This window comes from Stegodyphus dumicola, chromosome X2 (assembly GCF_044657685.1).
Source record: "Stegodyphus dumicola isolate Sdum_Otavi_A_Nest chromosome X2, ASM4465768v1".
In the NCBI taxonomy this organism is placed as follows: Eukaryota; Metazoa; Arthropoda; class Arachnida; order Araneae; family Eresidae; genus Stegodyphus; species Stegodyphus dumicola.
Genome location: NC_140781.1, coordinates 141,427,035 through 141,442,328, shown reverse-complemented (window position 1 = coordinate 141,442,328; position 15,294 = coordinate 141,427,035).

The window sequence follows — 15,294 nt, the reverse complement described above, 5'->3', positions numbered from 1 at the left end:
TGTTCAAATATTGACTGTACTGAGGATCAATATTATCTTTTCGGTGTATAGTGCTGGAAAGCATATGATCGGTAATCACAAAACTGTTACTCAACAGCGATTCCGATAAACCTCGATGAATAAACATATTATGAGGGGTGAGATAGGGAAGTTGATCCATTTCTTTTTGAGCCATCTTGGCAAAAAATCGGTAACGTCGTTTGGATAATAAATGTCGACGATGGATTTTCCATAAATCCATTTCTAAATGCTTTCTTCTTATTTAAAAATGAGTAACGGGTTTGAAGTAATTGGGAATGCCGATAATTTCGGGACACTTCTCTTCCCCTTCTTCCATCTCTTCGACTACAGGGAGGGAAAGAGGAGTTTCAATATCCAGATCGGTCGAGAACAGGACAGATTCTTTAAATAAGATAAATTCGCGAACTAAACCTCCTACCTTGTACGAATTTTCTCCGAACGTGTACCGGTTAGAAATTTGAAGGTTTAGAATACCTAGAAAAGAAGTCGTCGTACCAAACATATTTTCAATCGAACACTGAAAAGTATTTTTTAAACCCTCTCCATTAAAGATCCGACTCTTTCGTATACACCACATATTTCTATGAATTTGAAATTTATCTTGGGCTCCTTTACAAGCAGAGCAAAACGCGGGATCACACCGGTCCATGAAAAAACGACAATTCTCCGCAAATTTGTGTTGCGGATTCTCTTACATGCTTTCGCCAATTTTAGTTAAAGGAGCACACAGTCGAGTCATAAACGAAGTTCTGTTTTATTATTCTCCCCCGGTTTCAAATACCAATAACCAGCCACGAGAACATTATAGCAATTTTGTAAACCAATAATGTTTCGGATGTGAACAGTATCTTTTCGAGTTCCTTTGGAAAATTGAACTTTTTGTTGACAATGTGTCTCGTACAGCGGATCGTGATTTAAAACATCTTCCCAGTTGGGACATATTAAGTTGAGAGCACCTTGACGTTCTTTTAATTCGTCGATAGCTTTCTCAAGGATGGGAGAAGAAAGAATATTCTTGATAATCAACGAATAATCCATTCTTACTCAATAGATTTCTTCTTTTCGAACAAAGTAGAATGTAGTATCTTGGTTATTAGACTACTGGCCTTAGGAGATGTTACCTCTTTAGCAGCACAAACTGATTTGAAGCGAAAATGGGATGACTTAAATAGATAAGCGAGAATTGATTCTAGAAGGAATTTTGCAATGTCTTGTTTGGTTGATGAAGTCGAGTGGAAAAAAAAAATTTTGTGAGAGCTGGAACAAAAATATCTGGAAAGTAAAAAAAAAAAAAAAAAAAAAAAAACTTTTTGTTAATTTTTATCATGTCTTTAGACATGATAAAAATTAACACTACCACCCTTTTGTCTCTGAATGATGTCTTACCATTTCTAAAAATAAACTATGACTCATTCTTTTGTTGGAATTTTATTTTTAGAAATGGTGAGTCGTGTATTTTAGAAACATGATGCTGAGACATCATTGAAAATAAAAAAGGGGGGTCATTAATTTTTATCATGTCTAGAAGACATGATAAAAATTAACAAAAATTTTTTTTTTTTTTTTTTAATGGTTGTAAATTTTTCTGACATATTTTTTCCAGCCAGATTTTCAACCGACCTTTTCCCAATCATCATTTTTTAAAACTGGCTCGCTATTGGTTTGTTTAAAAATGACGTCATTGCTTCAAGAACTATATACACATAACTTTCTCGTACTCACTTCTCTATACGGAATGGGGTTCCCAGCTGACATAGCAAAAACCCTATCTCGCTTCATCTACAACTCTCGTTGATGATCTATACAAAATTGGGTAATTTTTTCCACGACTTTATACAGTTCTTGATCACGGGGATCTATCTGCTTGTACGGCTTCACGTGAATTCTTAAATCATAGCGCTCATCCATATTTTCATTGACGTTATCATAGACCCCAATTAAAAGAATGTCGTAATCGTACAAGACTCTGATATGTTCCGAACATTTTGAAATATTATACTTTCGGCACGACTTTTCACATTGTGTGCGGCCAAATATCCGATACGCATATCGTGCAATATCGTGCAATGAACTGTTGATCACTCGCTCGACATAATCATCCGAACCTTTACTCCACAAAATGATATCGATATTGCAAAGACGTAAAAACTGGATCAGGAAATTGGTTTTGGGTCGAATTTGAAATGTTTCTCCTTCAAAGTATCCAAGCGTCTCATCCATATCTAAGACACAGACCACCACCATCTTTCTTTTTTAAAGAAAGAAGAAGATGAGTCGATCCACCACTCATACTATTATTGAACACGTGAAAGAAATTGTTTATTATGCTCCTTCCAAATGTCCTTGGCATTTTGATTATGCCTGTTCTCTCATTTTAAATAATTTCAATCAAAGACGATTCCACTGCCTGTTTACTTCCCACTCGATGCAATGGAGATCTTACAGTGCCAGCAGCTCTTGTGACTTGCCCGAACATTTTTTCGATTTGATCCTTCTTCATCGACAATTGAGTTCGGAGTATGTGTTGCCTTTTGCGAAGCATTTCCGAGAACGTTCGGGATATACAATAGGTCTCTTTGAAATGAATCCTGGACTTTATAGTGCTCGCATTCTTCAACCGGAATATTTAGCAGAAACGTTTTACACGTTCATTGTTTTCTTGTGTAGTATTTGTTATCGACTCCGAGGAACGGCTCCCGTTTTAAAATTATGTTCTTTTGTGTACACGGACCATCATCCCGTGCTCGTGGATATTGGAGCTCTGAATGTGGAAAAGAGAGAACGCATCGGTCATCGAGAATTTTTAAACGAGAAGAAATGGCATCGGTTCTTGAAACGACGAACGACTCGAGACATTATTCGGTACGTGAAACTCATGCATCCGGATTATTTTAAGAAGAAATGTCGTGGTCAATGCATTCTCTCCGAGAAAGTTGTCTTCAACGATGTAACGCATCAACTGATTTGTAAAAGTCGACAACGCAGTCTGGCCGATGTTTTAGATACTTTTCAAGAACTCATGCCCCATGAGCCTATTCGTCAACTCATTCGAACGTGGCTTTCTGTGAGATAAACAAGAAGATGGATTATAAACAACTCGTCCTCGATTTATTGAAACAGAAAAAATATCCCATTTTATTGGGTTATGTGGTCATGGATATTTATTACAAAGAGGTTTATAAATCAGACGGGAAAGTAAAACGATTTGACTCCCCATGTTTCGAGTTGAATCAAAGATATTTAGAAGAACCCAATCCATATAAACTGGAATTTATCACTTCGGACGAGAGTAGTAAATTGGTTATTCGACGACAAATCGATCCTAAAGATTTTAATATAAATCAATATCCGGAAAAATGTTTTCGTGTTAAACTGTCCAGTCACCATCTTGCTGAATTTGATATGTTTAAATACAAGATGTTCGAAGAACAAATTTATAATTTCATAATGTATCTGAATAGTAACATTCCTGCCATTCGAGAATTTTTGAACTTAACTTGTAAGGATCTTAAGTTTTACTAACGTTTATTTTATTTTAAATCTTTACTATCACTTCTTATTTTCTACTTCCGGCCAGAATTATAAGCGTGAAGGAGTTTATGCAAAGTTGTCTGGCGAACCTGATAGTGGCGCCCGACGAAGAATAACCATGGCCGAGTTTCAAGAAGAACCTGTGCTACCTGCAGAAACAGCTCAGAATCCAGAAATGCCAGCTGCCGCCCTGGAAGGATTTGGGTATATTGTCCAGACCATGCGCGCTTCGATGAAACCAGAAGCAACGTTTAATGGAAACTCACAGGTAACCAGTTTTTTGGAAAAATTGGATGACCACTTCATGCTCTACCCCGTGCACGAGTTTCAAAAAGTTACCTTAGCTACCAGCGCTTTGAGGGGCCAAGCGCTTAACTGGTTCAAATGTATCGGCAGAAGTCTCTTGGGTCAAGCAGGAAGTCCCACCTATACCTACGAAAATTTCAAGACTGCCCTACTAAAAGCCTTCCCTGTTGTAAGGGATCGTGCGAAATTAGAAACAGAACTTTTCAGTATATATCAACAAAGAATTGAAAACATCTCGAGTTTTATTTTAAGAAAAATTCACGTTTTCAAGCTCTTGTATGGAAACCGTCCGGATCCTGAAATAATTCAAGTGATTTTGCCGAGGTTACTACCCCAAGTGCAAGACTTTATTGAATTGAGAAATCCGACTACACTGGAAAAATTATTTGAGCTAGCAATCCAGTTTGAAAGTAGAAGAACGGCGGACGTCGAAAGAAGACGCCAATATCAACAGCGAAACCAATTTGGTACGCCAAGACTACAGCAAACTCAAGCACATGGCTACGGAGAAAAAGCGAATCAGTGGGCAAGGAAACCCGAGCATTCAAAAACAGCCGGCGAACGTCGACAGTTCAATAGCAACCCAGGAAAAAAGTCTCAAGGCCAGTGGAGAAAGAAGGAAAGCACCGAAAGGAAAAATAATTTAAACTAAAACGGATTTCTGCTGACGAGAGGGTGCGGAAATCCGAAGGCCACGAAAACCCCTCTTCCTACAAGTTAAATACAGTAATGGTGAAAAATTTAACTCTTCCGAAGATTGAAGTCTTGGTAAATAATATCCCGGCCACCGCACTCCTGGATACCGGCGCGCAGTGTTCCTGTGTGGCAGAAGTCTTTTTTAGAAAGTATTTTCGCAAATACCGCATATATAATGCGGATAATACAACAGTATTAGCGGCGCAAGGAGAACAATGTAAGTGCGTAGGTAAAGTACCTTTGTACATCCGTATCAAGGACGAACAAGTAAAGGTGATGTTTTTTATAGTAAAGAATTTGCAAGCACACTTAATACTAGGAATAGACTTTCTTTCAGACGCACAAGCTACACTGGATTTTAATGAAGCGTCTCTTAAGCTGACGATGAAACCAGTGCGTGTAGAAAAGGTTGAACCGCCAAGGTTAAATCTCGACCACCTGCCTAATGACGAGCAAGATAGAATCCGACAAGTGGTAAGTGAATTTGCTTCCTTATTTAGTGATATTCCAGGATTTACCCAGGTTACTAACCATAGTATTGACACCGGAGATGCATTGCCGGTTCGTCAAAAACCATACCGGTATGATAAGAATAAGGAAAAAATTATAGAATGGCATATTACCGATATGCTACGTAAAAAGATCGTAACGCCTATCTCAAGTAGTTATGCTAGTCCGGTGGTTTTATGTAAGAAAAATAATGATTATCCTTTGGAGCATCCAAAAAGGTGGAGATTCGCTATTGATTACCGTAAATTAAATTCCATAACGAAATATCCGGTATATCCGTTACCGATTATAGAAGAAATTTTAAGGAACATAAAATCAACCAAATTTATGACAACTTTAGACTTAACGAATGGTTATTTTCAAATAGGGATCAGGCCTGAGGACGTGCCTAAGACTGCTTTTATAACCAAGTCTGGCACTTATGCATTTTTGCGAATGCCGTTTGGCCTTTCAGGCGCCCCAGCAACATTTCAGCGATGCATGGACATTGTGTTAAGACCTGTTCTCGGAAAGTCCACATTTATCTATTTAGACGATATCATTATTACTAGTGATAATCTAGACCAACATGTACAGGATTTAAGACAGGTGTTTTCTTTATTAAATGAGGCCGGTCTAAATGTTAATGTCGAAAAATGCAAATTTGCAGCCCCTGAATTAAAATATTTAGGTTACAAAATATCGCAAAAAGGGATCGAGACAGATGAATCAAAAATAATCGCTGTACAAAAGTATCCGACTCCAAACACGGCAAAGAAGCTCTCTTCTTTTCTAGGACTTTGTTCATATTATAGGTCCTTTATAAAAGATTTTGCGGCTATCGCTGAGCCATTGTTAAAATTAAAAAGGAAAAAGGCAAGATTCTCGTGGACGGCCGAAGCCAATAGTGCTTTCGAAAAATTAAAACAAGCATTAACGCAAGCCCCTGTGTTGAAATTTCCTGAAAAGGATGAAAATTTAGAAATTTCAGCGGATGCTTCGGATTATGCGGTAGGAGCGGTACTTTCGCAAAATCAGCAGCCAGTAGCATTTTTTAGCCGAACTTTAAATCAAACACAAAGAAACTATTCCGCGACCGAGAGAGAGGCACTTGCAGTTCTGCTGGCAGTGCAAAAGTTCCGAGTCTATTTTGGAAAGGCGCCGATAACAGTATATTCTGATCATGCGGCGGTAACTAGATTGTACTCTGGAAAAAATTTATCCCCAAGGTTAATAAGATGGGCACTCAAGCTACAAGAATATAATCTGGTAATCAAGCATACCCCCGGAAAGGAAAATATCGTAGCAGATGCCCTGTCACGAATTAAATTAGACGAACAGGGTAATACCGTAAAAGTTGCAATGCTGACAGCGTGTACAATAAATTCCCGAGAAACTGTAATAACCGAACTGGGTAAGGATCCTGAGTTTGGAAGTATTTATGAGTATTTGAAGGATCCTGAAAATTTTAGCCACCAAGATATTGTGGCGATAAGAAATAGGGCGGCCCATTACGAACTAATAGATGGTCTATTATTTTATACAAAAACTACGAATTCCAACAACGAATTTCGACCTGTTATCCCAGCTAGTCTTAGATTAAATATCCTGCAAGAGCTCCATGACAGCCCTTTAGCTTCTCATGCTGGTATTCGAAAAACTACTCAACGCGTACGCGAGGCAGTCTACTTTCCTGAACTGCAAAAGTTAACAAGGGCGTATGTCCAGTCCTGCCCAACATGTCAAGCCGTTAATTATATTAATTTCCGCCCGGCCGGGTTTCTAAATAGTATTAAATCCGAATTTCCAAATGAAATAATCGGCATCGATTTATTGGGCCCTTTCCCCAAAAGTCAGTTAAACAAAAGTCGCTATCTCCTTGTTATAGTTAATCATTTTAGTAAATGGACCGAAATTGTTCCCTTAAAACGAGCCTCCGCGAAATTAGTTACCGATTCTATTTTAAATAAATATATTTTAAAATACGGGGCGCCCCTAAAAGTTATATCGGATAATGGTCCTCAATTTGTAAGTAATATATTTGAAGACATGTGCCAAAAACTGGGCATACGTCATTTAAAAATGGTCCCGTATCGGCCGCAATCAAATATAGCGGAACGGGTCAACAGAAATATAGTGAAAATTATCCGTAGTTATGTTAAAAATTTTCATAAAAGCTGGGATAACTATGTCAATGAATTTGCTTTCGCCCTTAGGACCGCAAAACATGATACAACGGGCAAAACTCCTGCTGAGTTATTTCTAGGCAGAAAGGTTATAACACCGTTAGATAAACTATTTTATGTGCAACAAAGAGCCCCAGAATTTAAAATGGGTGATATAGAAAAACTAATAAAAGAAGCAAAAAAGAATACAGAAGTAGCACAAAGAAAACAAAAATTGTATTATGACTTGAAACGACGGGGAGTAACTTATAAAGTAGGGGATGAAGTACTAAAAATTAAGCATTCACTTTCTTCAGCACCAGAAGATAAAACTGCCAAATTTTTTCCACGCTTTGAAGGACCATATGTTATAGAAAAAATAACTCACGCTGTTGTAGTATTAAAGGCAAGAAATGGTGAAACCTGTTCCGCAAACATTGACCAGATAAAACCATTCTATGACCGTAATAAAATGCAAATCTTTTCAGATCTTTTGCAGGATCCGGTACGGCAGACACCGCAGGTACAAGTTCCAGAGGTGGGAAAACGACAAGTACAAGGGCAAGCCAATGAGAGACAGAAGCAAGTGAAAAGAAAATTGCCCCGCGGAAAAATTGAAGGTACAAAGAAAAAGAAGCCGTTCCACCGTCCAAAAAACAGAGTTCACGAACACCCCCAGAATGAAGAAGGGAGAAGGACGACGTATGTGGAAAAGACCGGGAGAAAGGACGGCAACTATAACCCGGCTGTGAAACGGAAGATTGACTCATCCGACAGAACTCTCCGCAGCAAAAGTCGCCGAACTGCGGAAGGGCCATCAGCGGCGGAGGAAAAAGTACAAGAAAAATTTGAACGGCCAACAACGAGGTCCAAGCAGGATCACGACAGAAGTTTCCCGGTTCCACCAAGACCAGCTGCCTTCAAACGGCCAAGACCACAAGCAGAGGACAGAAGGAAGATGTTCAAGGGTGGCCGTAGTGGTGAAAAACGGAAGCTTCCAGAGGAAAGCACTGAAGGGCGAGCCCGTACAAGAAGGAGGATCAACCAAGCTACGGTCTGCAGCACCTTTAAAGACTGGGCCCAGAAAAGGATGTCTGAATATTACAAAGATAAGTAAAATTTTATGTTACTTTACAAACTTAAGTTAATCTTTCATTCTTACTGCAAGTGGCAGATTTCAAGAAGTTTTACCTCATGCGAGGTCTACCTTTATCGCCAAAAGGGCGAGAAATGAGTTGTGACCGATTTTCTTATTATGTTTTTCAATTACTCGCGCGTAAAACTAAAGTTGATGTATAATAGCGTTGTATAAAGACTTAAATATTGTAAAAAGTTATTGTATAAATTTTATTTAAAACATTCTAACAAGAAAAAAGTTTTAGTCTGAAAGACTTTTTGAAATGTAGTATTATTTCAATGTAGAAAGAATTGGCACTTGCTTTGAAAATAATAGAAGTTAACAATGTACTACTAATGTATGTTTTCAAATGTGTAAAATTAACGGCATCTTGATATGTTCTTGTATACATGTGAACTGTTATTTTGAATGTTTAGAAATACCGTGATATGGTAAAAGTGAAAGTAATGTTAAAAATTTGTTATTCGTGTAAAGATTAAATCATGGTGAATATGTGTTAAAGGTTGAATGATGTAGTTAGGCTCTCTGACGCTACACTTTAGAGTTAGCCACTTTCAGAATAGTACCTCAGGGTCTAGAGTTGAAATTAGGGTGTGTTAAGAGGTCTCGTATGTTGAATTTTAACACATTAGTGTTTTGATTGTAGGAGGAAGTGTTGAACACATAGACAGAAACACATTCGTGTTTGGTGTTTTTACAACACATGTCAGAGAGCACGGGGAGAGATAATTAAAATAGTCATGAATGAAATAAGAATGTTAAGAAAAGTATATTCTATATGTTATTTGCAATGTCATTCTGTAACATTTCATTAAACTAGTTTTCCTTCCAGATCTCTGGAAGGAACCAGAATTGAATAAAGCTCCTCTTTTGATGCAGTACAGATGAAAAAGAAAAAAGATTGTTGTATATTCCGGGAGCTGCTATTGTAACAAATTTCTTTCTTTTAAAATTTTCTAGTTTCTAGCTAAGTTATGATTGTAAAAGTTTGGCCTCGCGTTAGTTTCTAGAGCTAAAAGTTTTCAACAAGGTCGTTTTAGACCTCAGTTTCAAACTAATTAACTCTGGCGGGAAGTATGTAAGGATCTTAAGTTTTACTAACGTTTATTTTATTTTAAATCTTTACTATCACTTCTTATTTTCTACTTCCGGCCAGAATTATAAGCGTGAAGGAGTTTATGCAAAGTTGTCTGGCGAACGCCAAGTATTTAAGTGTGGCCTTTTTGCCAAGCAGAAGAGAGGAAGCCGTGAGTTCGAAGCAGGCCGCTTACCTTAGAAGTTACGCAGTTGCTACTTTGCCTTCCAGGCCAGAGGTTTTAATCCTCTTGATAAATTAAACGTATTGTAGTGTTCACAGTCTCTGTGCTACATACGCTTTCTGTTATTATAAGGCCAATCTTATTCTAAAGTTAAATTAGAGTTTAGTTTTATTTTGATATCTTTTAAGTTAGACCCCGAGTGGAGGGTCATTGTATTCCGAAGTACGGAAGTCATTGTATATAAAGAAAAAAATAAAGGGTTTTGTATACCCTTCGTCTGTATCCTGTCTACTTACTACAATTAGTGAAAATAGCTTTAGTAAGCTCTCTGTTCTAGTCAGGTCATTGTATGTTTCCGAAGAAGGTTAGAAGAAACATTGAACCTGATAAACTCACGACGAAAGTACTCGATATTTACCCCAGTCCATACGACTATGGGTGTATAACTATAAAACGGCCAAGATCACTCATCAAATTATGGATCCCGAATATTTTGGACCTCGTTCATCTCTTTTACTGGAAACACGCATGATTCAAGGTTTATTGTCACCGTGCACTTCTAAATCAGTATTATTGTCCCTTCGAGATGATTATGCTTGGAAGAATCATACCGATAAAGCCATTTTACCGTCTTATGTATATGATTACGATCCTTATAATTTATATTATTCGGATCACTGGAAGGCTCTTGTCCCGCTGGCTTTTAATCCGTTAGAAAATCCCATCATTTGTTAATATTCCAGTTGCAGCACGTACTCATCGTCTTCACTCCCGTCACGAACAAAATTGATGTAACGTTTCGTTTGAGGATCCTTGTAGCGACAGACTTGGCGAATACCCCGACAAATAGATCCCGGCAAATTTAAATCTCGATCCATTCCTCGAGTCGGTTTTAGAATCAGACCCGATTCGTTTGTCTCGAGGGCTTTTATAAACTTTTGATCGTAGCCAACACGAGCTTTGAGTTTGGACTTTCTCTTTCTCCCTCTTTTTTTGGGTAGAGGAGCCAAGTAATGCCGAATGGGTATATCTATACTCGAAGAGCGACTTCGGGATCGATTTCGGACTCTTGTTGGACTTGGAGATCGACTTCGGACTCTTGTTGGACTTTGAGATCGTGTTCGGACTCTCGTTGGACTTTGAGATCGACTTCTAGAACGTTGACGTTGAGATCGACGCCGCATATTTGGATTTATTTCTACTTTATTACGGTTTAAGAAACGTTTTACATAGTCTTGGACACGAGGTTCTTCACTCATAGCGTCATACCAGTAATTTCCCGGAATGATTATAAATTTATCGTCTCGAAACTTTATAAACTGTTCTGGACTATAGCGGGGAAAAAATTTTTGTAAATGAGACAAGTCGAATAAAACGTGCCCCAACGAACATGTCCCTGTCAATTCAGAACGACGCACGTTTCGATTTAATTTCTCTTCTAACACTTTTTGAACATACTCAATAGGAACTTTGGAAGGATAAGACATTTTTTTTTTGCTTTATATTCCCCAAATGACTTGTCCATAGAAATATAATCGGAAGAAAACTGAATCTCGAACGTGCTGGTGTGTATCATAGTAAGCGTGATCGTATAAATCAAACACATCTAAATGAGCCAAGGCATGTAAAGTAAAAATGAATAATAATTGCCATGTCGTTTCATTACGATAAAATCGAGTTTGATCTACATTGACCTGATTAGCATAATAGGTGTTCATATTGATCGTGCCCCTGTTTTGATCTACTAGCATCTTGTTCGAAGTGGAATAGTTTAAGCAGTAATTGCGATGAATTTTAATAAACTCGAAAAGATTAAAAATAACGTAGACGGGAATTTTTCCTTCCTCGGTTTCGGTTTCATTAATATATAACTGAATAACCTCTTTGGGTCCTCCTGGCTCTTCACAATAATACATGGACATTTCGTAACGGTCCAATCGACGAATTGGATTTTCCAAGATACGATTGAGAATCGAGACCCATCGTTCAAATATGAAATGGAATTTTTTAAAATCGATCGTGGCCCAATCATCCATGGTTTTAAAGCATGCCGTACAAGCATCTCGCCAAGTATTAATTTTAGACTGAAGAGCCGTTTGACGACAAGATCGACGTTCTTCGTGTTGATCAACTCGTCTTTCCATATCCTTATCCTTTGTTTTTTGTCCAAAGAAAAAAAAAAGATGGCTGAAATGTATATATTCTTGATGATGTTTGGTCTCTTTCTATTTTTCTTTCCTACTTCTGTCATAGAATCGGATTCCATCCCCATGAACGAATCTATACCGCTTAAAGATTGTCGACGAGAAAAAGTCCGGTGTGTGGATACATGTGATTTTCTTTGCACAAACGGGGAAGAAATGCAATGTGTTCGAGGACGCTGTATGCCCAAACTGAATCCTTACCCGTGTCAAACTGAAAAAGGGGGTATGATTATTCTTACCGAAAAAAATGGATTCTATCAGTGGTCGTGTTACTTTACGGATCCAGCTTTTTACAATGGACCGGATTGTGGAGAATTGGCGAAAGACGTTTGTCAAAATGGTACATTTATCTATAGGGGGTTCAATCAACATGAATGCATGTGTCAATTTCCACAAGTAAAGGCTATGATTCAAGGAAAACCTCAGTGTGTGCATAGGAATATAGCTCGGTTTTATCGGGATCCGTAATGAACTGGATCATTAAAAAATGTACGTCTGAAAATGTCTCAAATTTTTTGAAAAAACAAACCGTGACTCTATCTTACATTGGGTGCAATTAGAAATTATCCCTCTTTTCGTCTGAAAATGATGTCTCACAATTTCGAAAAATTGAAGACATCAATTTCGAACGAAAAGAGAGAATTTTTTTTTTCCTACCAATTCAATCGATTTGATCCTTATGGTTTTTTAATTATCCAGACTCTCACTTATCTATTTAAACAATCCGACATTCCCTACAGATCAGTCTGTACTGCTGAAGAGGTAACATCTTTCAACGCAGCTTCTACGTTACGACAAATGCTTCAATAAAGGTAAGAGATTTTTCCTTCTTAATTATTTTTCGTTTTACTAGAAAGAAATGATTATCCTATTTTTTTTAACCTATCTAAGTGTTTTTAGTTCTACTTCAGATTACGAAGTGCTTTTGAAGATCCAATCTGGTTATCTTTTTCAATCCATAAAAGCAATGATTCCTATATTTTTTGAAAGTTTTTTAAAGAATAGACTCTTGTGTTACTGATTCCATCTCTTTTTTAGCTTCTTCTCGTATATATTTACGATATTTTGCAATTTTCATGGAACGTTTAATGATAGTATAGGAAGGATTAAAGGGTCGATACGGAAAATACTTTCGAAAGAATCGTTTTAATTTTCTTAAGCAACCATCTAATGATCGAGGGAAAAGTGGGCCGGCAATAACCCAAGCCAAAAATTCATACAAAAACCGATTACGTTGATCCCATATATTGGACGATGCCAATTTCTTTTCTGCATAATGTCGTCGAAGATCTGTTTCGTTCAGAAGTTTTAAAATTTCGTTTGCTTTTAAGTCAGTTTCAAGAATGACAAGAATAAATAAAGCCATCTCTTCATATTCATAGCGATCTATAACTATTTTTCTAAGTTTTTTGAGATCATTTAATGTAAGAATAGGACCTTGACATCTTTTAATATGAATTTGGTTCGAGCGCTCCCTTTTTTCACCGAGCAAACGGTATAAAAACACGATTTTATTTTTTATTATATTATACGATTTCCTCTTTTCCTCAGTCAGATACTTTTCATATATCTCTAGTGCTCTTTTATAATGATATTTTATACCGTCACCATGTTTTTGATACCAATCATAGAATTCATTAAAATAAAATTCATACTTAGCTCGTGTTCCTTCCGAAATATTCATACATTTAATAATATTTTGACATTCCTCCATCGACGGACATTGTTTGAATACTGTATTGTCAGGCTTATGTCTATGTTTAGGAAGAGCGTTATCCCAACATTTCCATCGTCTCATTCGTTGGTATTCTTTTTCTTTGAATCGAACGTTTGGATCTTTTCGCCTTTCTCGTTTTCTCCATCGATTTGCTTCTTTTACTCGTTCCAGTGACCAATAATGTTTCAAATATGCTTTTCTTTTTCTTTTCCTTTCAGATAAAGTTGTAGGTTCCTCAGTATCCATCTTGATTCCTACCCTTCATTATTAATTATTATCTATTATTTTTCACTTCGTCTTATATTTTTTAATCTAATCCTTTTTTGGTACCTAAAAAGTAAATTGATTAAAAAAAATATAAGGATTCCATAAAACTTTTAAATTTTCCTTGACCGTAAAATAACAAAGATCCTAAAATCCTTACCTTTTAAATGTAGTGTGTCCCATAGGACAAACCGGTTTGTCCTATGGGACAAACCGGTTTGTCCGATTGGCAAGGATGACTCGATTGGCAAGACATCTCAAAATTCTTTCTAGAATGGACTCTCGCTTATCTATTTAAACATTTCAAGTTTTACTTCAGATCGCTCAGGAGGGTTGAAGAAGAAGCATTTCGTAACTTGGAGATCATATTGTATTCTTTTCCATTTCGGAATTGGTCAAGATTCGATTAGGAGCAGCAATCAAGTAATCATACATCTGATTACATCGTAGCAAATAATCGACCGTGATCCAATTGAGTTGAATATTCACAATCAACACTAAAAAATAGAGTATTTCAACGCGAGTTATTTCGTACGTCATATCTCCCCGTTGAGCGAACTGGTCGGCTATCTGATCTATTTCCGTAATGATAGTAAAAAAGTTCAATGGATCCACGACCAATTCTGTATTCCATTGAATTGTAAATGGAAGTACGAGGTTTTGTTCACTCAAAAAATACAAATAGCCGTATTTCTCTTTTTCTCGAAACAGCGTTTGAATATAGTCTCGCACCGCTTCCCGTACTTCTGGATCGCGCACCAGTTCGAGCGTGACGAGGCTCGTGAAAGGCGGAAATTTATGAAATTTGATATATTGAGGTACCACGGTATTCAGTCGAGGACGATATTTATGATGAAGAAGGTGATCAATAGGAGTCTTTAAGGATTGAAGTGTAACGATATCCATCTTTTTTTATACGAATTTCCAAATAATAAGGCCGATGATGACAAGAACGATTCCCAACAAGATTGGTTTTAGGTACGGTATATTACCCAAAACATCTAAAATACCACTCGTGATGGAACCTGTCACGTCTTGACTGAAATGCGTTAAAGCTTCTCCGATCGTGGGTCGACGGCATTTCAATTCTTGCGTCGGTGTACAATCGTGATATTGACAATCACATAATCGACAACACGTATCCTCTTTCTCGTTGTCGTACCCTTCACACGCATTCCATTGCTGAATAGGAAATCCCGTGCACGATTCGATTCCGTGAACAGGTTCGGGTTGACAACAACTCAGTTCTTTAAGTTTACAAACCATGTCCCCTCCGTTGTAGAGAAAACAGCCCGAATTGTCCCGAATGTATTGGTTGACATATTGAGAACCGAGCGCGACGGCCGTCACCCCTCCTGCGGTCAGAAGAGCTTTCTTACTAAACACTTTATCAAAAGCTTTTTGAAGGGGTTTATTCTTCGCGACGACTTTAGCGACCTTCCCTGTTCGTTTGACAGGAATGTCGAATCGTTTAAATTGTTTAGCGACTTTGCCTCCAGACTTG